This window comes from Tursiops truncatus, chromosome 14 (genome assembly GCF_011762595.2).
Source record: "Tursiops truncatus isolate mTurTru1 chromosome 14, mTurTru1.mat.Y, whole genome shotgun sequence".
NCBI lineage: Eukaryota > Metazoa > Chordata > Mammalia > Artiodactyla > Delphinidae > Tursiops > Tursiops truncatus.
The window spans coordinates 33,137,676-33,162,433 of record NC_047047.1 but is presented as its reverse complement, the minus strand read 5'-3'; the positions used below and the strand labels follow the sequence as shown (position 1 = coordinate 33,162,433).

General features: G+C 39.1%; 1 long non-coding RNA gene across 1 annotated transcript in view; it reads left to right on the top strand.

Moving 5' to 3' along the window:
• The window catches only part of LOC117307861 (uncharacterized), an 88,077-nt gene that overhangs the window by 50,327 nt on the left and 12,992 nt on the right, over nucleotides 1-24,758 (top strand). The window contains exon 4 of the long non-coding RNA XR_012325886.1: nucleotides 24,233-24,285. This is a non-coding gene — a long non-coding RNA (uncharacterized lncRNA). The remainder of the gene's footprint in view (nucleotides 1-24,232; nucleotides 24,286-24,758) is intronic.

Genomic DNA, 24,758 nt, shown 5'->3' with positions numbered 1-24,758 from the left:
GGAAATTCTTGGTGCTTTTCAAAATTCACAACTATGATCAGCATTTTCAGTATTGAGCAAATTTTTGTATTATGGTTAGACTTCCTGCAATTTGGATTCTCATAGTATCTGTTGTTTCCTTTGCTGTGTACCCCGTCCTTTCATCTGGCAACTGTAGCTCTTCCTTATGCTGGAATCTTCTCCTAACCTGCCTGTGGTTCTAGTTGGGGCTGTGAATTGTGATCTCCCACTATTCTGGTCATGGAGTGGGCGTGGGACCCAAGAGAGCCATTTCATGACCCTTTTCAGGATTTGTCCAGTTGGAAATAAGAGGAATGTCCTGTGGCAAACAAACTGCCTACCAATATCTATTGTCCCCTTTTTCCTGATGAACAAAGTCCCACTTTTTTTTTGTTTTTTAGCGCGGGTATGTTCCCAGTTGAAAATACCCATCTCCTCACACTGTCCTGGAACCACAGATGCTCATTTGCAGCCCATGTGGTATAAATGAAAGTCTGCTGTGTGGGGCTTCTGGAACATTATTGTCCGATGAAAGGGGTCACTCTCAGCTGGCAAGTGAATTTTGCCCTTACTTCTCTCCCCTCTGCTGGAAACTTGTGCATGATGACGTCTTCAGGCTGCTAAGAACAATGGAGTAGGACTTGGGAGGACCTTGAGTCATTGAGAACATCTCAAGTAGCTGCATCAGCCTCAGTCTGCTCACCTTTGTAAATCTTACTATGTCAGAAAACCTCTATTTAGTTATGCTACTGTGTGTGAGTTGCTGTTACATTCAGAAGGACATGGTCCTAACGGGTATGGTCCTTTCCCTACGTTGGGACTGCATATAGAGAAGGTAAGTCTGAGAAAATGAAGACCATCTATAGAAAAAAGAGTCAAGAGACCAATAACAAGTCCAGATTTTTAAGTCTCTTGTGTCTAAATTTCTCTGCAGCCTGAGGCTGTGTTATATGAACCAATGGAATCCTGTTCTGCTGAAGTTTCTTAAAGTTTGGTTTCTGTCACTCACAAATAACAATTCCTGGAGATATGAAAATAAAAGCACACTCTCCATGCAAGAAATATCCCAAACCTATTAGTACTTCCCTTAGCTCCCTAGCTGCTGGGATGAGAAGAAAGAATTTGAGTTCTTGATTTGATGGTGCTTGTTTAGGGGCTTTGGAATATCACCTTACATTTCCTCATCTTCAAAAAAACGAGAGTGGATTAGATGACCCCCTAAGATACTTTCGGTTCTAAATGATTATGATCCCATGCTAATTTTCCACAGTATGGGCTAGGAAAGTAAGTATGGAATACATAAATCAATAGAAAAGAAATGTATTTAGAGATTTTCCATAAAAACCCACTTCTACAAATTAATAAAAAAGAAAGAAGTTAGGGCACAAGTAAAATTTGCTGTGGATGTGGTCATGCAGGTCCTAAGTGTTCTTTGTCTACGAAGGTGGTATTCACAGAGTGAAGGAATGAGACAGGCTTTCCTGAGGATTAAATGACTTCTAAGCATCAAATTTTAGATCTGAAGAGGACTTCATCACATACTTAAAACCATCATAATAACAATAATTATAGCTAACTATGTACTATGAACTCTGCTAGGTATTTTGCACCAATTATCCCATTTCATCATCATAATGATGCTTTAAGCTATATGATCATATTCCCGTTTTATAGCTATTTGTTTTATTGTTTTACTTATAATCTGAATAAGTCCTGTTTTGAAAATAGTCGGAGCTTAGTATTTGGTTTTCTTAATAAAGCAAAGAAATCTGAATACCAATGTTAAATCCAAAGCTATTTCTCCATTTCCTCATTGCATATTAAAGGAAATAACGGGTTCCAATGGAAATGCTGATTTGGAGTTAATGGTATAATTGCATCCAAAACAATTTAGTTTATTAATATACTGGTGCAAGAGAGGCTTTTTCCACTACATGGTCAGCGGAAATTCAGAGGCACTCATTGAAGCAAAGTTGCACTGACCTGGGAGAAAATATGGATGAACAAAAATCTGTAGACAAAATTGACTTGGTAGGGCTTCCCTGGTGGCGAAGTGGTTAAGAATCCGCCTGCCAATTCAGGGGACATGGGTTCGAGCCCTGGTCCGGGAAGATCCCACATGCCGCGGAGCAGCTAAGCCCGCGTGCCACAACTACTGAGCCTGCGCTTTTGAGCCCGTGAGCCACAACTACTGAAGCCCATGTGCCACAACTACTGAAGCCTGCGTGCCTAGAGCCTGTGCTCCGCAACAAGAGAAGCCACCGCAATGAGAAGCCCTCGCACCGCAACGAAGAGTAGCCCCCGCTCGCTGCATCTAGAGAAAGCCCGCGCGCAGCAACGGAAGACCCAACGCAGCCAATTAAAAAAAAAAAAATTGGCTTGGTAACAAATGTTGAATTAGACTTAAGAGCCATCAAATGGCTTCTGTCCAGACCATTTTTGCCTCTGGGACTAGGTTTTTTTTTTTTTTTTTTTTTTTTTTTTTGCGGTACGTGGGCCTCTCACTGTTGTGGCCTCTCCCGTTGCGGAGCACAGGCTCCAGACACGCAGACTCAGCGGCCATGGCTCACGGGCCAGCCGCTCCGCGGCATGTGGGACCTTCCCGGACCCGTGTCCCCTGCATCGGCAGGCGGACTCTCAACCACTGCACCACCAGGGAAGGCCCCAGGGACTAGGTTTTGAAGGGAGACACAGCTAACATTTGTGAGGCAGCCATTGGGCTAAGATTCTCTCCACACTGCATCTCATTAAATCGCCAAGGCAGCCCAGGGAGACAGGTAGAATTGATTCCATTTTACAGAGGAGAAACGGAGAGATTAAATGACTTGCTCATGGTCACACAGGCAGGGAATGGTGGATGGGGCTCTGAATCCAGCTGTCTCACCCACCAGAGTCCAAGCTCTCATAGCCGGTGGGAATGTGGTATGTCAGTTTCCCAAGTTCCATGATGAGAAAAGTCCAGATGTCTAGTGAATGAAGGCAAGTGTCAGCTGTTGACTGTGACTGGTTTTGTACTCTGAGATAGCAAAGAGCTGAGAATGAAGAGTTTAACCTAAGGAAAATTAGTTGAGTGGGCTATATAACTGAATTTGTTTTCATTCTCCAAAGATTTTCTTTGGAAGCTCCCAGCCTATGTTGAAAGCAGCCTTTTGTAAGTTTTACTGAGTTGACGTCTGGGCTTTTTCTTCCAAGGAGATAGATGTAAACCTCTTGATTTGGTGTTTTCCCAGCACGGGAGAAAGAAAATCAGAAAAGCATCTTGTCCTGGTTGATCTGTTCTTATGTCTCAAGGAAAGGGTATAAATTGAACTGTTTCATGTTCCATGAGTCTGAAACACTCTCCTTGAAGTGAGAAAAAACAGAACATTTTTATATCGCTCGGTTTGGGGAGCGGAAGAAGAGAAAGTATTTAGTTATCCCTGTTCACCAAAAGGTAGTGGAATGGGTTTGGGTCTCCCTGAAAATAACTGGTGCCACTTATGTCCTCTCTTTTGTCTTCCTCACCATTCAAGTAAGGTCTGTAAGTTATTAAAAACCTCTAGGGAGGCAGATAACAAACACTTCCTCTTAGTAACCCTCTGAGCCCGTCTCAATGCTTAATAATCCGTATGGAGGGACATTTCCCCTCTAAGTAAACCTAAATTATTATCGTGCAGGTTAATTCCATTTCCTCTCTTCTCTCCAGTGTGGAGGAAGAACAGCTGTTTACCATCGTCCTCAGAGTAGAATTGAACACACCCGAACACAGAGGCATCCACTCCTCCTTAGACTTCCATCATTCAAGCAGAATAGCCTTGATATGTCAGTTGTTCTCAGTGGTTCTCTGACCAGAAGCACCAGCATCTCCTGCGAACCTGCTAGACATGCAGATTCTCAGGCTCCACCCCCAGACCTGCTTAATGAGAACCTAAGGGTGGGCCCAGCCGTTGGGGTTTTGAGAAGCCTTGCAGGGGATTTTCATACCCCTTAAAACCTGAGAATGACTGATATGGTAGTTCTGATCAGATGTGGGTAATTATTACTAATAATAATCCTAACGATTCATAATTTTTTTAAGTTTGTGTGAATGTCTGCATATAACAATGCATACATTTATGCATTTATTTATGTGAAACACTGGCAGCTGTACCTAGGTTTCCGTGTAATCGGAATTTAACAGATGGAAATGGTGCTCTCTGTTCAGGCACAAACGTGCAGAGCTGACATTTCAGTTGTGGCCACCTGGGTTTTACATCATAAGTGTACAGCTCATACAAATAAGAGAAAATACAGGTGGGAAAAGAGAAAACAGTGAGAAAGGAAAATGCTCCGAACAGATAATCATTATTCTCTTTAATTTTGTTTTCTCTCAGATTTTGGTTCCTATACACAACAGAGAAAAAATTCTCCCAAGTGAAATAATACTATGCACACGGTCTTCTTCTTCTTTGTTTTTACCCATTTTATCAACATATTTTATTTGACTCAACCTCTTCAAAATATTATTATTTCAACATATAATCAGTATAAAATTATTAATGAGATATTTTATGCATACAGTTTTCTAATCTGCATTTTAACTTAAGAATATGCCATGAGTGCCAGCAAGACAACACACACACACACACACACACACACACACACACACACACACACACGGTCATTTTTAATAGTTCCATAGCCCATGGCTAATTACCTATTGATGGACCATTAGGTTATTTTCAGTTTTCCCCCTTCCTTCTCTCCCTCCCTCCCTTCCTTCCTTCTTTTTTCCTTCCTTTCCTTCATTCTTTCCGATTTTAGAAAACTAAAGTTCCATCAAGCAATGAATAAAGAGGTGAGATAAACGACAAAATCCTCAGACTTGTGTGGCTAAGACCTCACTGTTCTCTACCGGTTTTACGAAAACTAGAAAACCAGTGTTAGTTGGCTTTCTGTTTCATTATACATCCTCCATTTTTTGAGGAGTTTCAGGTATTCTTTGGGCTTATAATTAGACATGATTGGGAAGACTTTTTTGGGGAATACTAATGTGTGGTACATTCTACACGTAGCCTTGCTATTCTTAAGAAATCTATTTTGAAAGTTTGATCAATTTATATTGACGTTGATTCACTGGTACCTTTCCCCTGATTTGCTGTGACTGCAAACATATGTTTTTAGAAAGATGATTCAGGTTTAGGAGCAGTTTATACCTGTGAGATATGGTAAAATTAACTAGAGGGCCTGAGAATGGCACCCTTGGCTTTGGCTTCACGAGCTCACAGTGGAGCAAGCCTTTAAGAATTCCAGTGGTAGTACATCCTGTACAGAAGAACTGTAGCCTGAGGAATGTTTTGAGTTTCTCCCAAATGTTTTAAATGATGTTGCTGTAGTCCTTATGCAATTTGTAGCATCTCTTGCTTTGGACTTTATCCTTTACAGAAATTTTGTTATGATAAAACTAACTAGGCAAAAACTTTCTCCCACCATTTTATTTCTTTTCCTCCCATGCTGTCACATTAGGATGTAAAAAGTGTTTTCCTTGAATAGAGTAGAAAAAGAAAGATCTTATTTTCAAATTAACTTGGAAAGGTGTAAATTTTTTAAAATCAAACATTCCTATAGCAGACAGTTTTGTATTTTAGAAATAGTAACTCATTTAATGTTTATATGAGTTGGGTATGACTATTATTCTCATTTTGCAGGGGAAAATGAGGCACAGATTAACTTTCTCAAGGCCACACAGCTAGGAAATAGAAGAACTGGGATTCAAACATAGATAGGTTGGCTAGAGTCCATGCTTTTACCTATGTATTATGTAATGTACTATGAAGCTTTTCTGGGATTATTGCTCTAGTTAAGTCATTCAAGGTCATTGCCTCTAACCTTGGGTTTAGGGTAGAAAGGTTCATGTTTGAGGATTTATGGATTAGGAGCTGCAGCAATGGTCCAGATTTTCTATTTTCCTCCTATTCAAAAGTGATGAGATTAAAAATCTGACATTTGTAAAGGACAATCATTCCTGAATTGGGAGGGGGTGTTGTTTCTACTATCTAAGTAGGGGTTTTATAGGAATGGTTGAATTTATTGAGAAAAATGTGCTGTTTTGTATCTGGATTCCAATACTATATATTTTTTTCTAATAGAGGTTAACTTCTCAAAAGGACAGTTGGCGAAGAAAGCTTGAACTAGAACTAGGCTGTTGGCATACACCTCCCATCTTCTCCTTTTGCTCTTTCCCTTAACCCAACCTTGCAGAAAGTAAAAATGCCAGGAAGAAAAATGGAGAAAGTGATACTATTAAATATAGAACAGGTGCTATTTTCATAGATGTTTGTGGTGTTGGGAAGTTTTCGCTCTCTTGTTTTTTATTTTCTCTATAAAGCTTTATTACCATTTTTCAGAGACATACATACTGCAACAGACTCCAAGATTACTAGGGAAAGGGCTTTTATTCACTTGTGTTAGGGAGGAGGATTTTGTGAAAGAGAAGGGAGAAGGTGTGAGAGCCTACTAGATCAGGATCTATCTTAACTTGGTGCTCAATTGAATAAAATGTTTGGAGTGAAGGAGTAGAGTTTTCTGATTTTATTTATCTTTTATGGTGAATCTTGTTCAACCTTCTTACAGAAAAATACAAACAAAGATAACTGCCATGAATCCCAGCTTCCCTAAAACCAGAACTTAATTTAGCAGCTGCTCCAAAAAATCCCCCCAAGAAAAAACTACCAATTCTGTTTTCAACTAAAATTGGTAAGAAAAGATAGCACAAATAAAGTGTTGAAACCATAAGGCTTTTTTTTTTTTTTAACAGAAATTAAGGTTTTATGTACTTCAACTTGCAGACTTCAACACTTTGCAAATTAAGGTGGCAAAAGGTTGGAGCCTTTCCACTCTAGTCAACAGATAAAGTCTTGATCGTTAATATTCAGTGAATGTATGCACATAATGGAAAATATTTTCTAATTGCTAATTCTTTTGCCAAGTGTTAACAAAGATTGTTTCACAGTGTCCAACCAGTCGTAGAAGTTAGTTTCGCTTCCTTCTCTTACCTTAGTTAAAAATATTCTAAATTGGTATGTAAGATCCCCATATCTTTTTGACTTCTCACTGAGAGTTGACACATATTGCAAACAAGCAGTTAAGCCCTGTCATTAAAACTTATGACAATACTATTTGTGTACATATAACCTTCAAGGTTATGTGAAGGTGGTTAATTCGTCTCTCTGTGATGATCTTTATTTTTTTTTTCCCTTTGCTTTTGAAAATGAAGTGAATAAGGAATAAAAATGCCTAGAGCCAGCACGAAGATCTTGGACCAAGTGACCTGGGTTTCAAATGTGATAATATTCCACTGAAGAATCGCGTTTGGGGGGAGTTGAATGTACATGTGAATGGTTGTGCCGAGGAGGAGGTGGTCAGGAATGGGGAAGATGGGGGTGGGTGGAGTGGAGAGTAGCACAAAAAGAGACCGCAGTTTTCTACCAGGCGCTGCTGGTGTTTTCAGATTAAGATGGGGGATTAAGGAATTTTACTCAGCAATTTGAGATGCTTTGTTAGGGGCTGAGGAGATTTGAGCTGCTTTGTTCTCAAACCACATGTTAGTGAAAAAAGCAAACAGGCACTTAATCCTGACAGACAGCAGAACTTGACATCAATTTGCCCCTTGGGAGGTGACCAGGAGTTCTCTGTGATGGGCTAAAATGGCCAGGCCTTGTTTTCCTGAAGCCTAATGCCAACATTCCATTCTAACCTGTGTTTCTCAGCCGTGTGGCCATGACTTGGATGGTTGGACTGACCAAGAGTTTCTTGATAATGGAGATTCTTACCCTTTTTTCTAAAAACTAACAAAAAAACCCTTTTAAAGGCAAACAACCTACAAGGTGCCAGATACTTAAATAGATTTCAAACAGGTCTAATATTATTGGCCACTTAGTTTTGAAATGAAATATAGAAAAGCTGAGATTCTTTCCTTTTGAAAATAATGGATTCTTTCTTTTGGCAATAGAGTCGCAGGACAACATATCCATTTTTGAGCCTATATATGATTATGAAATAAACATCAATTCTTTTTTTTTAAGCATCTTTATTGGAGTATAATTGCTTTACAATAGTCTGTTAGTTTCTGCCTTATAACAAAGTGAATCAGCTATACATATACATATATCCCCAATCTCCTCCCTCTTGCGGCTCTCTCCCACCCTCCCTATCCCACCCCTCTAGGTGGTCACGAAGGACCGAGCTGATCTCCTTGTGCTATGCGGCTGCTTCCCACTAGCTATCTAGCTTACTTTTGGTAGTGTATATATGTCCATGCCACTCTCTCACTTGGTCCCAGCTTCCCCGTCCCCCTTCTATGTGTCCTCAACTCCATTTTCTACGTCTGTGTCTTTATTCCTGTCCTGCCCCTAGATTCTTCAGAACCATTGTTGTTTTCTTTTTCTTTAGATTCCATATATATATATGTGTCAGCAAACGGTATTTTTTTCTCTTTCTAATTTACTTCACTCTGTATGACAGACTCTAGGTCCATCCTCTTCACTACAAATAACTCAGTTTCGTTTCTTTTTATGGCTAAGGAATATTCCATTGTATATATGTGCCACATCTTCTTTATCCATTCATCTGTCGATGGACACTTAGGTTGCTTCCATGTCCTGGCTATTGTAAATAGAGCTGCAATGAACATTTTGGTACATGACTCTTTTTGAATTATGGTTTTCTCAGGGTATATGCCCAGTAGTGGGATTTCTGGGTCATATTGTAGTTCTATTTTTAGTTTTTTAAGGAACCTTCATACTGTTCTCCATAGTGGCTGTATCGATTTACATTCCCACCAGCAGTGCAAGAGGGTTCCCTTTTCTCCACACCCTTGCCAGCATTTGTTGTTTATAGATTTTTTGATGATGGCCATTCTGACTGGTGTGTGGTGATACCTCATTGTAGTTTTGATTTGCATTTCTCTAATGATTAGTGATGTTGAACATTCTTTCACGTGTTTGTTGGCAGTCTGTATATCTTCTTTGGAGAAATGTCTATTTACGTCTTCTGCCCATTTTTGGATTAGGTTGTTTTTTTGATGTTGAGCTGCATGAGCTGCTTGTAAATTTTGGAGATAAATCCTTTGTCAGTTGCTTCATATGCAAATATTTTCTCCCATTCTGAGGGTTGTTTTCTCATCTTGTTTATATTTTCCTTTGCTGTGCAAAAGCTTTTAAGTTTCATTAGCTCCCATTTGTTTATTTTTGCTTTTATTTCCATTTCTCTAGGAGGTGGATCAAAAAGAATCTTGCTGTGATCTATGTCATAGAGTGTTCTGCCTATGTTTTCTTCTAAGAGTTTTACAGTGTCTGACGTTACATTTAGGTGTTTAATCCATTTTGAGTTTATTTTTGTGTATGGTGTTAGGGAGTGTTCTAATTTCATTCTTTTACATGTAGCTGTCCAGTTTTCCCACCACCACTTATTGAAGAGGATGTCTTTTCTCCATTGTATATTCCTGCCTTCTTTTTCAAAAATAAAGTGACCATATGAGTGTGGGTTTATCTCTGGGCTTTCTGTCCTGTTCCATTGTTCTATATTTCTGTTTTTATGCCAGTACCATACTGTTTGATTTCTGTAGCTATGTAGTATAGTCCGAAGTCCGGGACTTATCTCTTATAACATTCTTTATTTTGATGTCTATTTTATCTGCTATGAGTATTGCTACTCCAGCTTTCTTTTGATTTCCATTTGCATGGAATATCTTTTTCCATCCCCTCACTTTTTCCATCCCCTCACTTTCCCTAGGTGTGAAGTGGGTCTCTTGTAGACAGCATATATATGGGTCTTGTTTCTGTATCCACTCAGCCAGTCTATGTCTTTTGATTGGAGCATTTAATCCATTTATATTTAAGGTAGTTATCGATATGTATGTTGCCATTTCTTTCTGTTACCGTTTTCTTAATTGTTTTGGGTTTATTATTGTAGGTCTTTTCCTCCTCTTGTGTTTCCTGCCTAGAGAAGTTCCTTTAGCTTTGTTGTAAAGCTGGTTTGGTGGTGCTGAATTCTTTTAGTTTTTGCTTGTCTGTCAAGGTTTTAATTTCTCCATCAAATCTGAATGAGATCCTTGCTGGGTAGAGTAATCTTGGTTGTAGGTTTTTCCCTTTCATCACTTTAAATATGTCCTGCCACTCCCTTCTGGCTTTCAGAGTTTCTGCTGAAAGATCAGCTATTAACCTTAAGGAGGTCCCCTTGTATGTTATTTGTTGCTTTTCCCTTGCTGCTTTTAATATTTTTTCTTTGTATTTAATTTTTGATAGTGTGATTAATATGTTTCTTGGTGTGGTTCTCCTTGGAGTTCTCCTTTATGGGACTCTCTGTGCTTCCTGGACTTGATTGACTATTTCCTTTCCCATATTAGGGAAGTTTTCAACTATAGTCTCATCAAATATTTTCTCAGTTCCTTTCTTTTTCTCTTCTTCTTCTGGGACCCCTATAATTCAAATGTTGGTGTGTTTAATGTTGTCCCAGAGGTCTCTGAGACTGTCCTCAATTCTTTTCATTCCATTTTCTTTATTCTGCTCTGCAGTAGTTATTTCCACTATTTTATCTTCCAGGTGACTTATCCGTTCTTCTGCCTCAGTTATTCTGCTCTTGATTCCTTCTAGAGAATATTAAATTTCATTTATTGTGTTGTTCATCATTGTTTGTTTGCTCTTTAGTTCTTCTAGGTCCTTGTTAAATGTTTCTTGTATTTTCTCCATTCTATTTCCAAGATTTTGGATCATCTTTACTATCATTACTCTGATTTGTTTTTTGAGGTAGACTTCCTATTTCCTCTTCATTTGTTTGGTCTGGTTGGTTTTTACCTTGCTCCTTCATTTGCTGTGTGTTTCTCTGTCTTCTCACTTTGCTTAACTTACTGTGTTTGGGGTCTCCTTTTCGTAGGCTGCAGGTTTGTAGTTCCCGTTGTTTTTGTTGTCTGTCCCCAGTGGCTAAGGTTGGTTCAGTTGGTTGTGTAGGCTTCCTGGTGGAGGGAACTAGTACCTGTGTTCTGGTCGATGAGGCTGGATCTTGTCTTTCTGGTGGGCAGGACTGCATCCGGTGCTGTGTTTTGGGGTGTCTGTGACGTTATAATGATTTTAGGCAGCCTCTCTGTTAATGGGTGGGGTTGTGTTCCTTTCTTGCTAGTTGTTTGGTGTATGTTGTCCAGCACTGTAACTTGCTGGTCGTTGAGTGGAGTTGGGTCTTAGCGTTGAGATGGAGATCTCTGGGAGAGCTTTTGTCATTTGATATTACTTGGAGCTGGGAGGTCTCTTGTGGACCAGTGTCCTGAACTTGGCTCTCCCACCTCAGAGGCACAGGCCTGACACCTGGCCGGTACACCAAGACCCTGTCAGCCACATGGCTCAGAAGAAACGGGAGAAAAAATAAATAAATAAATAAATAAAGTTATTAAAAAAATCTTTAAAAATTTTAAAAATTAAAAAAGAAAGAAAGAAGAGAGCAACCAAACCAAAAAGCTAATCCACCAATGATAACAAAAACTAAAAAGTATACTAAAGAAACCCACAAAAAACAGACAGAACCCTTGGACAAATGGCAAAAGCAAAGCTATACAGACAAAATCACACAAATCCACCGCCTCAATTTTGAGATGATTCATTGTCGATTCAGTATTCCACAGATGCAGATGCAGATCAAGTTGACTGTGGAGATTTAATCCGCTGCTTCTGAGGCTGCTGGGAGAAGTTTCCCTTTCTCTTCTTTGTTTGCGCAGCACCTGGGTTTCAGCTTTAGATTGGCCCCGCCTCTGCGTGTAGGTCGCCTGAGGGCATCTATTTCTGCCCAGGCAGGATGGGGTTAAAGGAGCGGCTGATTAGGGGGCTCTGGCTCACTCAGGCCAGGGGCAGGGAGGGGTACTGAGTGCGGGGCGAGCCTGCGGCAGCAGAGGCTGACATGACATTGCAACAGCCTGAGGTGTGCCGTGTTTTCTCCCGGGGAAGTTGTCCTTGGATCACGGTACCCTGGCAGTGGCGGGCTGCACAGGCTCCCGGGAGGGCAGGTGTGGATATTGACTTGTGCTCGCACACAGGCTTCTTGGTGGCTGCACCAGCAGCCTTAGCGTCTCTTGCCCGTCTCTGGGGTCTGTGCTGATAGCCGCAGCTCACACCCATCTCCGGAGCTACTTTAGGCTGTGCTCTCTCTTGCCTCTTAGGCAGGTCCAGACTTTATCCTGGACTCCCTTCCGGCTAGCTGTGGCGCACTAGTCCCTTCAGGCTGTGTCCACGCAGCCAACCCCAGTCCTCTCCCTGGAATCCGACTTCCGAAGCTGGAGCCTCAGCTCCCAGCCCCCGCCCGCCCCGGCGGGTGAGCAGACAAGCCTCTCAGGCTGGTGAGTGCTGGTCGGCAGTGATCCTCTGTGCGGGAATCTCTCCGCTTTGCCCTCTGCACCCCTGTTGCTGTGCTCTCCTCCGTGGCTCCGAAGCTTCACCCCGACCCCCCACCCCACATCTCCGCCCGTGAAGGGCTTCCTAGTGTGTGGAACCTTTTCCTCCTTCACAGCTCCCTCTCAGAGGTGCAGGTTCCGTCCCCATTCTTTCGTCTCCGTTTTTTATTTTGCCCTACCCAGGTACGTGGGGAGTTTCTTGCCTTTTGGGAAGTCTGAGGTCTTCTGCCAGCGTTCAGTAGGTGTTCTGTAGGAATTGTTCCACAGCTAGATGTATTTCTGATGTATTTGTGGGGAGGAAGGTGATCTCCACGTTTTACTCCTCCACCATCTTGAAGGTCATCAATTCTTATGTAGAGCTTTGTGGGAGGTTCTACTGACTCACCAGTTACACTAAAGTCATGTCCTTCAAAGTCACTGAAGTAGGACAAAAGCAAACAAAATGAACAGAAAAGAAACGAATGACTTCTTGAATTGGTTTGGATCCATTACTAAATTTAAATGTACACAGTTATATAGTCTGGCACATAATCTGAAATTGTGGTATAAAGGCTAATTTTTGCCAACTTGAGTTTGTGCCACCCTTAATCCATTGACCTCAAATGCACTTTTAGTAGGCTATTGATTTATGAAACTTTGGCATGGGTAGGAAAACCATTTTAAAAATCAGAACTGAAGCAGAAAAGTTATAAAGCATATTTCAAAACAAATTTTATTACATTATAAAGATTTTCTGGATGAATATTCAGCTAAGCAGTAACTCTTGTACTCTGGTAGGATGTGAAAATCTGTTACATCTTAATAACTAAAAAACAAAATTTGTCACTAGTGCAAGGTTGTTACATTTTTGCAATGTTTACACACACAGCTTTGAGCTCAACTTTGAGCTTTGCTCCCCTAGCTCCTTCCCCCACCCACATGAGCTCAGGAAAATATACCTCTTTATTAACTAACTGCTAACTACTGCACTTCCCTCTACACTAATATTATAGGTGATTTTCTCCATTCTGCTATGAACTCAAAATTTTCTTTTAAATAACCAGAGTCATTATTCAAATAATCTTTTTTTTTTCAGGATTGGTGGGACCCTCTTTATGTTTAAATAGCATCAAACTCATTTTCAAATGAGTGGGAGCATCTTGTGTAAGAAAATTGGTATCACTTCAGATTACCAAAAAGAGAACCATATTCAAGTTTGAAGGTTTAATTTGAAGGAAATTTACCTTTGCCTTGGCCAATGGAATAAACACATAAAGGACTTGTATGTTTAGTTGCCAATTCTGAAGACCAGAGACTATTTCCAGTATTTTGTATGTCCTTAATTGTTTTTATAAACACCAGTGGGAGAGAAATCTGAAATTTAAAATACTTCAAAGGGACACCCATTCATTTGCTTATTTTAAAACAGTATATGCTAGCCTTAAATGGCCATTAAGTTGTGTTGTCGTTCTCTGTTTTTGTGAAGGTTTACCAGGCATATTATAAGGATCAAATACAGGATGAACTACAATCAGAAACACAATATTCATTCATTTAACTCTGGTACAGTAGAGCAAATTCAGGGTGACTCGAGGGACACAATGTCTTGTAAAACATATGTACTTAATATAAGGGTCATAAAACTTATTAAATTAAAACCTAGGTTAAAAATAGGAAGAAAATTTATGCTGCTGTCTAAAATAGCAATAATTTCCCTTTGGCCTTTCCCTTTCCAAGTAATATGGATTCTTTTCAGGAGGAAAAAAAAAGCCAACTTATGAATTCTTCATTTTGTAGGGCCAAATGCAAATCTCTTTTAACTGTACCATGCATTTTAATGGGCAAGTGATATGACAGAAAATAGAGGAACAAGAAGATAGGATGTTAAACCTTGAAAAGTGTACCTGTGTCTAGGTTTCAAGGAGGCTTTGTTCCTGAGCCTGAACAACAAGCCCCCTTAGTGTTAGCTGGTGTCTAGGGAAAGGAGCTTAAGGGATATGAAGACAATAGAAACAATGTCTTTTAAATAGTTGATCTGGCTATGGGGCAGCAGTGCCGTGAAAAGGGGGGCACAGGACATAGAATTGCTGTTCATTCAGGGCACAGCAAAATGTCTCTGGACAAAACCTATTTTTGTTCAAGCAAAGTTTGGGGTGTACAAAATCCATGGAAACCAGAGAATTTGAAGTCAAGATTTTTTTAAATTGAAGTGTAGTTCATTTACAATATCATGTTAGTTTCAGATGTACAGCAGTGGTTCAGTTATATATATATATATATATATATATTTATTTATATACATAAATTCTTTTTCAGATTCTTTTCCCTTATAGGTTATTACAAAATACTGAATACAGTTCCCTGTGCTGTACAGTAGGTCCTTGCTGGTTATCTGTTTTATATATAGGAGTGTGTATATATTAATCCGAACCTCCTAATTTATCCCTCCCCTCCCCCTTTCCCCTTTGGTAACTGTAAGTTTGTTTTCTATGTCTGTGAATCTCTTTCTGTTTTGGGAGTAAGTTCATTTGTATATTTTTTTTTACATTTTTTTGATTCCACCTATAAGCGATATCATATGATATTGGTCTTTTTCTGACTTACACTTAGTATCTTAGTATGATAATCTCTAGGTCCATGCATGTTGCTGCAAATGGCATTCTTTTTTATGGCTGAGTAATAGTCCATTGTATATACGTACCACATCTTCTTTAACCATTCATCTGTCGATGGACATTTAGGTTGCTTGCATGTTGAAGTCAAGATTGACCTCTATTTGTGCCTCACTCTGCTGCCCATGGGCCACGCTGGGGTAGAAATTGATACATTACCCTGACAAACAACTTCAAGGGTTTGGGACTGAGGGTGGTCTCAACTTTTTAAGCACTTGTACCCCTTTTTAATCCAGCCAGTGAAACTATGCTTGAGTTTATCTTTAACATGACAGCCATTTTCCTAGCTGGTGCTCCTTGGTATAGATAGCATTTTAGGAATTTGAAACCAAAATAAATATCAGTTTCCTTCTACTATACTCACACAGGGATCTGCTGAGAATTTTATCTTCATACAAAAGTCTTAAGGCTGTTGAGAAGGAGCTATGCTTGGTCATTTACCTGTTCACTCTTAAACCCATTCCTGCCCTTTCCTTGCTATTTTGTATTTTAGGGGGCTTAGCCCTGCAAAGCACATTGCCATCTGCAATCTCCCTTCTACAGAGGGAGATTCTGAGCAAGGAGGAGGGGAGACTGGGAAATCCCAACCCCTCAACCTTCAGCCTGCTTTGGAGGTGGTTCTGGCAATGGCAGCATCTCCTCTGAGGTCCCAGAGCCCGCCCCCTTCCCTTGGTCCTGTAGATCTAGGGGTGGCAGTGGCTTCCTGCTACTGCCAAACTCTTGGTGGTCTCCAGGTAGCCTTTCAGTTCTTCCAACGCTTTTGTAACTAGGTCCCTAGTTTATATCCCTCTGTTGAAGTACCTGGTGGTGATTCTATTTTCCTGACTCAACCACAGCCAATGGCTTTTTCATTTGTAGTTATTGGTTCAAAAGATAAGAGATTCTCTTTGAAGTCTTCAGGCCCTTTTTTGGCCAGTGGGTGGGCTGCTGGGTCACAGTAGTCATTTTGGCAACTGGCACTCTCTTTGGTAGAAGTGGAACAAACACGTTCAAAGGCAAAGTGAGGAAGTAAGAACCATGTAAGGGCCTTATAGGAAGTATATTTTAGGGGTATAAGAGAAGGCACATTGAAGAGGCCACGTGGACATGCTGTTGACCTTGGCTAACTCCCCTTAGCTGGATAGCACTGAAAACGGAGGCTTCCTATGGCCCTTGAAAAAAACTCTCCTAAAACCCCATAATACATTTTTCTTTTGTCCTTGAAGTCTTTTTTTTTTTTTCAAATTTTGCAAGTAACTACAGTGCTAGTGTAAAAATAGCCTTGTTTGAACTAAGATGAACAATACATACATGTACACTCAGAGGTCCAACTAACTCCAATCAGTAGAGGAACCCTCAAAATCATACACCAGTTTCTCTCTCTTTTTCCCCTCTTTCTCTATGTGATCACATTCCCTAACAAAATTAAAAATTGGTTTCCATGATACAACTTCATAGGCTGTTGTCTGGAATGAGTTTGCCCAAAAGAGTTCTAAATATTGGGGGGATAAAAATACCCAAACTCCAAACAAAACAGCTTTGCCATTCAAAATTCCATCTTGCAGTCTGACATTTGCAGAGACCTTGGGAATATAGCATGTGGGGACTTTGATCCTGTTTCTCCAGTGGCAGCTGGGCCTGGTCCAAGCAGCCCTGCTGCTAACATTGTCATTGGGTGAGATGAGTGGAGCTGGAGGGGACATTATTTTTGCTTTTAGCCTCAGAGGCTTTGGGCATCCATTCACCATTCAAGAAATTCATACTGGCTTCAGCCATATTTTCATCAGGCTCTTAGTAAGGCTTGGGAAAGCTTGAAAACAGAATGCTCATTTTTTTGGAAGTCTTTCTTTAAACCCACTAGTTTTATGAAATTTAAGCACATTATTCATTGTGTAATTATAGATGAAATATTAGAGAAGTGGACTAATTATACACAGTGCACTCAAGCCCAATTAAACTAGCCTCTGTGGTGAACGTAAGGGTATTCTCTCTTTCACTAATAAGAAATACTTTCTGAACAACAGAGAATAAAATTGTTAAATTGGATATGCTGTAGAGATTATAAATATCCTATTAGCATATAAAATGAAGATTAACCTTATTTAGTCACTGCACACCAGATCATCAAAAGTCATATTGAACTCTGGTAATGTTGCTGTATCCATTCTGCAAAATAATAATAAAAACCCACTATTAATAAAAATAGCTCACTAGATGCTATTCTCATATGCTAAATTAAACTGTTGGAGAAACTCAAGTATTCTCGTAACTGCTTAACAAAATAGCAAAACTACTTTTACCTATTCGTTGTTATATGATGGCTGATTCAGATTTATGTCATCCTAGTGGCTGGGAAAAGTGTGTCTCCCTGGCCGGGCAAATGAGCCTACTGCAAAATAAGTAAAATATACAATTCATTCCAGCTAGCACCACAAGTGACCTTTTGAAAATGTAAATTAAGTGATTGCACACACCAGGGGTGTGTTGAAAATGAAAATGTACGTGCTTGAGACATAGTGCCACCACCGCTTCGGGTATTAATTGGCAGGCTCTGAATCCAGGAATATCTGTGTTTTAATCGGAGTCACAGGAAATTCCACTTGAAGATACTCACGAGCCTTGTTTTTGTGATAAATCATCAGGGCTGGGCAGAGCAACCTCTGGAGTTTAGCAAGAACAAGGGGTTATTCAAATTCAAGTTATAATGTTAAAAATATTGGTTATGAGAAGCAACAAGAAATCAGCAAAGGTGAAGGAAGCAAATTCATGTATCACTTTCATGGACTGTGACCTTTCACAGCTGAAGGACAGAAGTCAGCGAAGAGGGGTAGGTGGCTAATGAACAGACCTTTGCTGGGGTTGAGGGAAGGGGCTGAAGCCAATCTCTCTTCCTCTTTCTTCCCTCCTCCCTCCCTTCCTTTCTTCTTTCCTTCCAGTTCTTGTTTATAGTCCTTCTAAGATTTGATAGCTGTTTTTCTTTCATTGCAAAAATCTTCAGGAAACTGGAATATGAACACATTTATAAACATTGAGAATGATTGTGGCCGTTACAACTTCATGTTCCTAATTAAACGCATTTATTTTTAAAACAATCAACATGTACACCTTCTCTTGGGTGGAACCCTTCCTCTTACTTTACTTAGGTGTCTTGCCCAAGAAAACAAGTTCAGTCCAAATTTCTATGAAAACTCAGATGGAAAGAAACGGAGAATAAACTGGAGGTAACAGGTCTGGAGGGGGCAAGGCAGTGCACGCTGTCCCAGACTTATGGAAATAAAATGTGATTTGATTGCATTATGTTTCAGGATGCTATTGCAAAGCAAGCGAAGTGTACGTGCAAGAGAATTATAGTAACTTCTTTTGCATCCTGGGACCAAAGCTAGCCAAGCCAATGAGCCTTTCTTTCAGTTTAATGCCATCCACTGTTTGGGTTTCTCTCCAGGTTTCTTTAAGGCCACTGGCACAATAAAAATATATATATATATTCAGAAAATCTTCTGTGGCTTTTTTATGCTATGGAGAGGGCAACATGAAGTGAGTACAGTGTTAATAATAACGGCTATTTTTGCCCTTTTGGACAAACCAACAATCAAAGAGTTTCAGCTTTTATTTTTGTTCTCCTTAAACCCAATTAAAAGTTACTTTGCCCTGTAGGGCCATTTTTACAATTTATTTGAAGTGCTGGGCAACTAAAGAAAATCCTATTTCTTCAGATTTTTGATGAGATTATGGATTTGCCATGCCAATATCACTTTAAGTAGACTTTTTTATTTTCCCCAGGTCTAGCTTGCATAGAGCAATTTAGCCTGGGCTCTGAATCGTTGTATTATGGGTAAATGGTTTGGTTGTGACACCGGATCATTCTGACTTCAGAAAAGCAGTAGACAGTGTCTAGAAGAAAAAAAAGGTCTTTATTGAGACGATCAAAAGGGACATAAAGGCAAAAACTGACTTTCACTGAAACAGGTCTGGGGACCAGGCCTCCAGTGTCCTTATTGTAATTCATTGCTTTTTTCTAGGCCCCGTGATAGAATTCTTCCATAACAGACAGAGGACTTTGTGAAATTGTAAATGAGTATGACTTCAAGCTCTCTGTGGAAATATATTCTCCCCCCTGTAGCCCATACATTATTTCTGCTTAGTTATGGTGGCTCACATTTCCTGTAAGTATCAGAGAGAACTTAATTCAACTCACACCGCATCACTTTAAAACTGTGCAGCTCTCTTAATCAACCTTTGTATCAGACACAAATGTGCAGTATGACCTAATTTGAAAATGTCTCAAAGTGCTGACTCAAACTGTTAGTGAAGAAAGGCTAGTCATTACCATTATGACACTAATGTGATGCAAAATAAAATTGAGTTGCATCAGCTGAACATTAGTTTGCAAAAATGTTAGTGATTGAAGCCATTTTCTGTTCATATTTTATTTATGCTTATATATATGTATATGTGTACATATATTTATTTATTTGAAACAGCCTTGTGACAAAATTTTTAAGCGCAGAAGAAGTTCCTTTTTTTTCTTTTTAACATCTTTATAGGAGTATAATTGCTTTACAATGGTGTGTTAGTTTCTACTTTATAAAAAAGTGAATCAGCTATACATATACATATATCCCCGTATCTCCTCTTTCTTGCGTCTCCCTCCCAAGTTCCATTTTTAACACTGACAAAGCCACAAGATTAAAAGTAGATCATATGTACATCATGGTCCCCCTGCTATAAGATGAAAACATATTGTTGCTGAATTCTTATTAGAATATTTATACACATCTAAGCAATAACATGAAAATTCTCACCTTCCCCTGTACTTTGGTGGCAGTTTCCAAGATTTTTCAACAGCTCTTGTACTACTTACTATTTTATATCACTCACAAATTCTCTGGCCTTTGTCTTTTTGAATAAGAAGGATTTGAAATTTCTTTCTTTCCTTACTTGACAAAAAAAATTTTTTTTGACATAGAAATATGTACTCAATATACGTTGGTGATATTACATTTGAACAAAAGAAAGTAGGATATGGGACTAGATATTATTTAGCCTCACCCTTACTGATAATACTTTATAGAATGAAGCATAAATTATCTTTTACTTATACAGTTTAGATGATTTTGAAAAAAAATGCATATGGTTATTTAATTCTTATACATCCTAGAGCTAGTATTGGTTTCAATCAATAAACTGATAATTAATAATTGAAAATAAATCAGCATGAACCAATCTTTCCTAAATTAGGGAAATTGTCCCAATCGTCAGTCAAAAATTCTGCCCTGTATCCCATTTGGGATCTCCTGAATCCTGAAAATTCTGAACATAAAATGTATACATTAGTGATCAAATACTTCTGATTTTACTTATTTAACAGGGAGAACAAGCCAAGCATATAAATACCCAGGAGATAGACTGTTCTTTAAAAATTTCAAGGACGAGAAGTTTTGGCTATCAATAAATTATTTAATGTGCTTCAGGTTGAGAGAGTATATATCTTCATATCGTATCACTATAAACAATCGGTAGAAAATACAGCTAAATTAAAATGCTGGCAAGCTTCATTCATTCACTTTTTAGAAAAACAAGTAAAACCTTCAAGCAAGATGTGTAGAAATTTGCTGCTATGCGATGACTTCAGTATTTCAGTCCATTTTATATTCTGTAACATGTGGCTTGGACTGTTTTTATGACCTATGTTTTATTTCCACATTAAGATCATCCAGATTTTAACAAAAGTAAGTTTGAAAAATCTCAAGTGGACTTTGCCAAAACCAGCGCTCAGAAGCATGATGCTTCCACGCACACGCACACAGGCACACTCCCACGTGATCCTCTAAAAAAGAGGATCATGGTTTTTCGCTAAAATCCAATTGTTCTTATTTTTAGGTTACAGGAGGGAAAAAGGTATGTGGGTGTGATGGCCGCAAATGTATTGCCAGCATCTTAACAGTTCATCATTCTTAAATGATAGAAGTGTAGCAGCACCCTTCTGAGAAAAATCTTTCCTGTGGATTTTACTTTGTCCGTGCCAGGACAAATTGCGTGCTAAGTTGGAATAATTCTGAGATGGAAGACACCTCCATGACTGTCCTTGAAATACTGAGGAGCTGCCATTCCTCTTCGGAAGATGAGGGGAGACTATCCCCTACCCTCTTAATTGATGATTTACTGTGCTCTCCCCTGGGGCCACAACCGATGATCTGTAAGCTTGTTGAATTTCGAAGCAAATACTAAATATAATCAATATATAAAAATAAAAAAAAGAGAGAGGAAAAAATGCAATGAAAATTTATGACCTTAACATTCCTTCAGGGTCAAGCAATTTATCAAATTCTCTCACTTTCTGGTTTCAATTACACAGCCATTGTGGAAGGAACTTATTTTAGCAGGTTCATTTGCCTCAGTGGGGAATACAGGACTTTGGCCTAATGCTTCACCTTTAGTGCAGGCCATTTGAGCCTTAGAACAAATACCAATCATCACTCTTTGGAAAAAAGAATCTGCATCGGCGTGGCCTATTGGAATGGGGTTTCTGTCAAGGTAAACGGTTGTCGGCAATGACTGTGGTAGAGTGGCGATAAATCCCATTTTATTGCTGAAAAATTCCAGCTTCACTCCATGCCTGACAGCTCCCACATTCTCATACCCATTTGGGCAATTTCTGCACTCTGTCCATCTGGTTCTCATTACCTCTCAACCTGCCTGCGTCTGATCCAGAAAAAGTGCAGGTCAGAAACAGGGGAAAAGAAACTGAGGTGATGGACAAAACAGAAAGCAGGGGGGTGGCCCTTGGAGGTCGGGGTAGAGGTGAGGGAACAACAGGAAAGGGGAGATCCCAGCTTAGGCTCGGACCAGTCGCTGGAAGGGGCTGCTTAGATATATTAGAGAAAGGTAATGACAGAACCTGAGCTGGGAGACCAGAGGAAACTGTATCTTACATTCAGGCCTTTCAAAGGCACCTGCTTTGGGGTGGACGAGAGGGAAAGAATGTGGTAGGTACGGGTGGATGGGGACAGACTAAGGGACAGTCCATCCCATCCCATCTGTCAAGGCACTGTGTCACAGAGCAGAGGGCCTGGTCTAGAAGAGCGTCAAGTTCAGCAACAAACAACATGGGGCCTGGAGCCCCATGTACACAGCTGGTATGCTTCCAAATATGGGGATAAAACTCTGCTGGAGATTCAGTTTTGGTTCAAGAATATAATTTTTTTAGAAGAAGAAAACTCTAGGGCCACCAACAGCATTGTCTCCCTTCATTCTTCTAAGAAAATTAATATTTAAAAACGAATGTGTCCTAATAGGCACATTTATGGGATGGTTTATTCATGGAATGACAGGACTAGCAAGTGAGTTGCCTGGGTATTCATAACCCCAATGACATATATGGTCATTTTTTGGAGTTGCTGTGCATTTATGCCTTTGGAAAGTTAGCCTCATTCTCTGAAGCTGAAATCCTTTTGACCATAATTGCTTCTGACCTAAAATTACCCACCGTCACCATAAGATGCCTCTTGGGGACAAAGAAATAAATACAGTAAATATCTGATAATAGATATAAATAATAAGCCCACTTAGACATTATCCTAAATTAGACTAGGATGAAACTGTATAACTATATATGTAAAAATATAAATTTTTCTTCTCATTTTGATGGGGTCATTATAGTTAATACTAAAATAAAATTTGGAACGTATATCGAAGTACAAGGGATGAATAAATAAAAATATTTTTATTCAATAAAAATATTAGAATCAGGTGAATGGTTAGATAGATGGTGGTTATTTCACCACTTGTTCTGAAGGCAATTTTGCAGTTTTGTCTTAAAACCAGGTATGATTGTGTATTCTTAAATATGTTGGAGAGCAGAGTCATTGCTACGATTTGCAGGCAGAACCTCTTATACTAGATATGTTTATACAGACAGTATGTCTTAGCGCTTTCTGGATCCCAGGGGTACAGAGAGCATTCCAGGACTGCAAAATTCACTTTTTCACAGCCAGACCCCTAACTACTGCCATGCATATCTCAGTTTTATTGGTTGAATTCTAATATCAAGATGATGTGAAATTTTAGTTACTGAGCCAGATCTTGCAGATAAGAAATGCTGGCTTCCAATATTTAAGATTTAATTTCAAAATTTTCAAGTCATGCATGTGCAAGAGAATTTCTATAAAATGTAATTACCTGAAATTGTAAGTGAACTCCGCATGAGATATTTGAGTGGAAAAGGAGATCGTTTATAAAAATTTTAAGTTAAAATGACTAGACAATTTGGAGTGAAGTAAATTACAGATGATCAAAAACGGAAGTTTATTACTTGGCAACTTTAAAGTGAATACTTTTAGTCAACAAATACAGCTCTGAAACAGACGTTTTCTTGTATGCGTATTAAAAGGCATAAATTTTTGGCTACTATTACATATCCATTAAAATAACCATAATATATGACATCTCTAATTTGGAAAGGAATTGCAGGTTTTTAGCCAAAAAAGAATCTCATTTGAAGTTTACTTTTCTGGGCTGTACATATGTCAGAAAGATGCAATCATTGAAACTCCAAAGAATGTTTGTTTCTTTAATAGCATAGCAGAAAATTAATGGCATGGGGGAGGGTGAAGTGACAATTTAACGTGATGCTTGATAGCTGTTTACTTATCACTTTGTGCCCAGATTTCAGTGTCCTGTAAAAGAAAGGGGGAAATAAAGAAGCCACAGCATTCATACGGCTTTTAGGGCACTTAAGACACATGGAGGAAAGTGCCTAGAAGGCTATTGAAATATTTGCAAAACAAATCATTTACATTTACCTTTTGTGTCTGTAAAACCCAGAGTGCCTACAAAGACAGAACCAACTTTAGCTGTAAGAAATATTTCAGCATCAAAATGGTTAATAGTATTATAGCTTCAAAAGAGCCTATTGGCTCACCCTCAAGGATGCCCTGCAGTTGTTGTTAAAGTCATCAGATGAAGCTAGCCTTCTCAGCTAGCTTTTAGATTTGTCTGCTAACAGTAAAAATACTATAATAAATCGGTAACATATGTTGCCAGGCAAGGAAAAGTGATATAAATAAAGAGACTAGGAGACCCAAACCAAGTACAATGTGAAAAGAATTTAACTTTCAACCTATTCGTTGGCTAATTAACATTTGAAAAGCAATTTGAAAGTGTAACTGTTATTTGCTTATATTCTTCCTCATTTTTTTTTTTCTCTCTTCAGATTGCATTCTTACCCAAATACTCCTTCGTGATTGCCTGTTTTGCGGCTTTGGGGTAAGTCCCAGTTTTCCACAACCTTAAGAAAAAAAAAAAATGCATAACATAAAAGATGCCAAAAAGACTTATGTGTCCTGATGCATGGGTTTTGTGAAATATACATGGGTTTGTTGTTTGGGGGGGGCGGCTAATGAAATAAAGAGAAGGGGTTTGTTTCTGCAAGGATCCAAGAGTGTGTGAAAGTGTGCATTGCAAACGAGTCTCCCATCAGGAAAGCCACCTCTGGAATGGAAATGACAAAGCTTGGAACACACACAATCAATTATTTTCACTAGCATTTAAAATATAGAAAACAAAATCTGCTTTGGGAATTGACTGAATATTTTATTTAGCTTTTTTATTGAGACATCCTTTGAAAAATGGCATAATATAAATAGTTTTACAAAGCAACAATATAATCAATCTCTAAACTAGAATATAAATCAAGGATTTCATTAACTGCTGGTAGCCAGTTTGAATTGTAGTCGTGT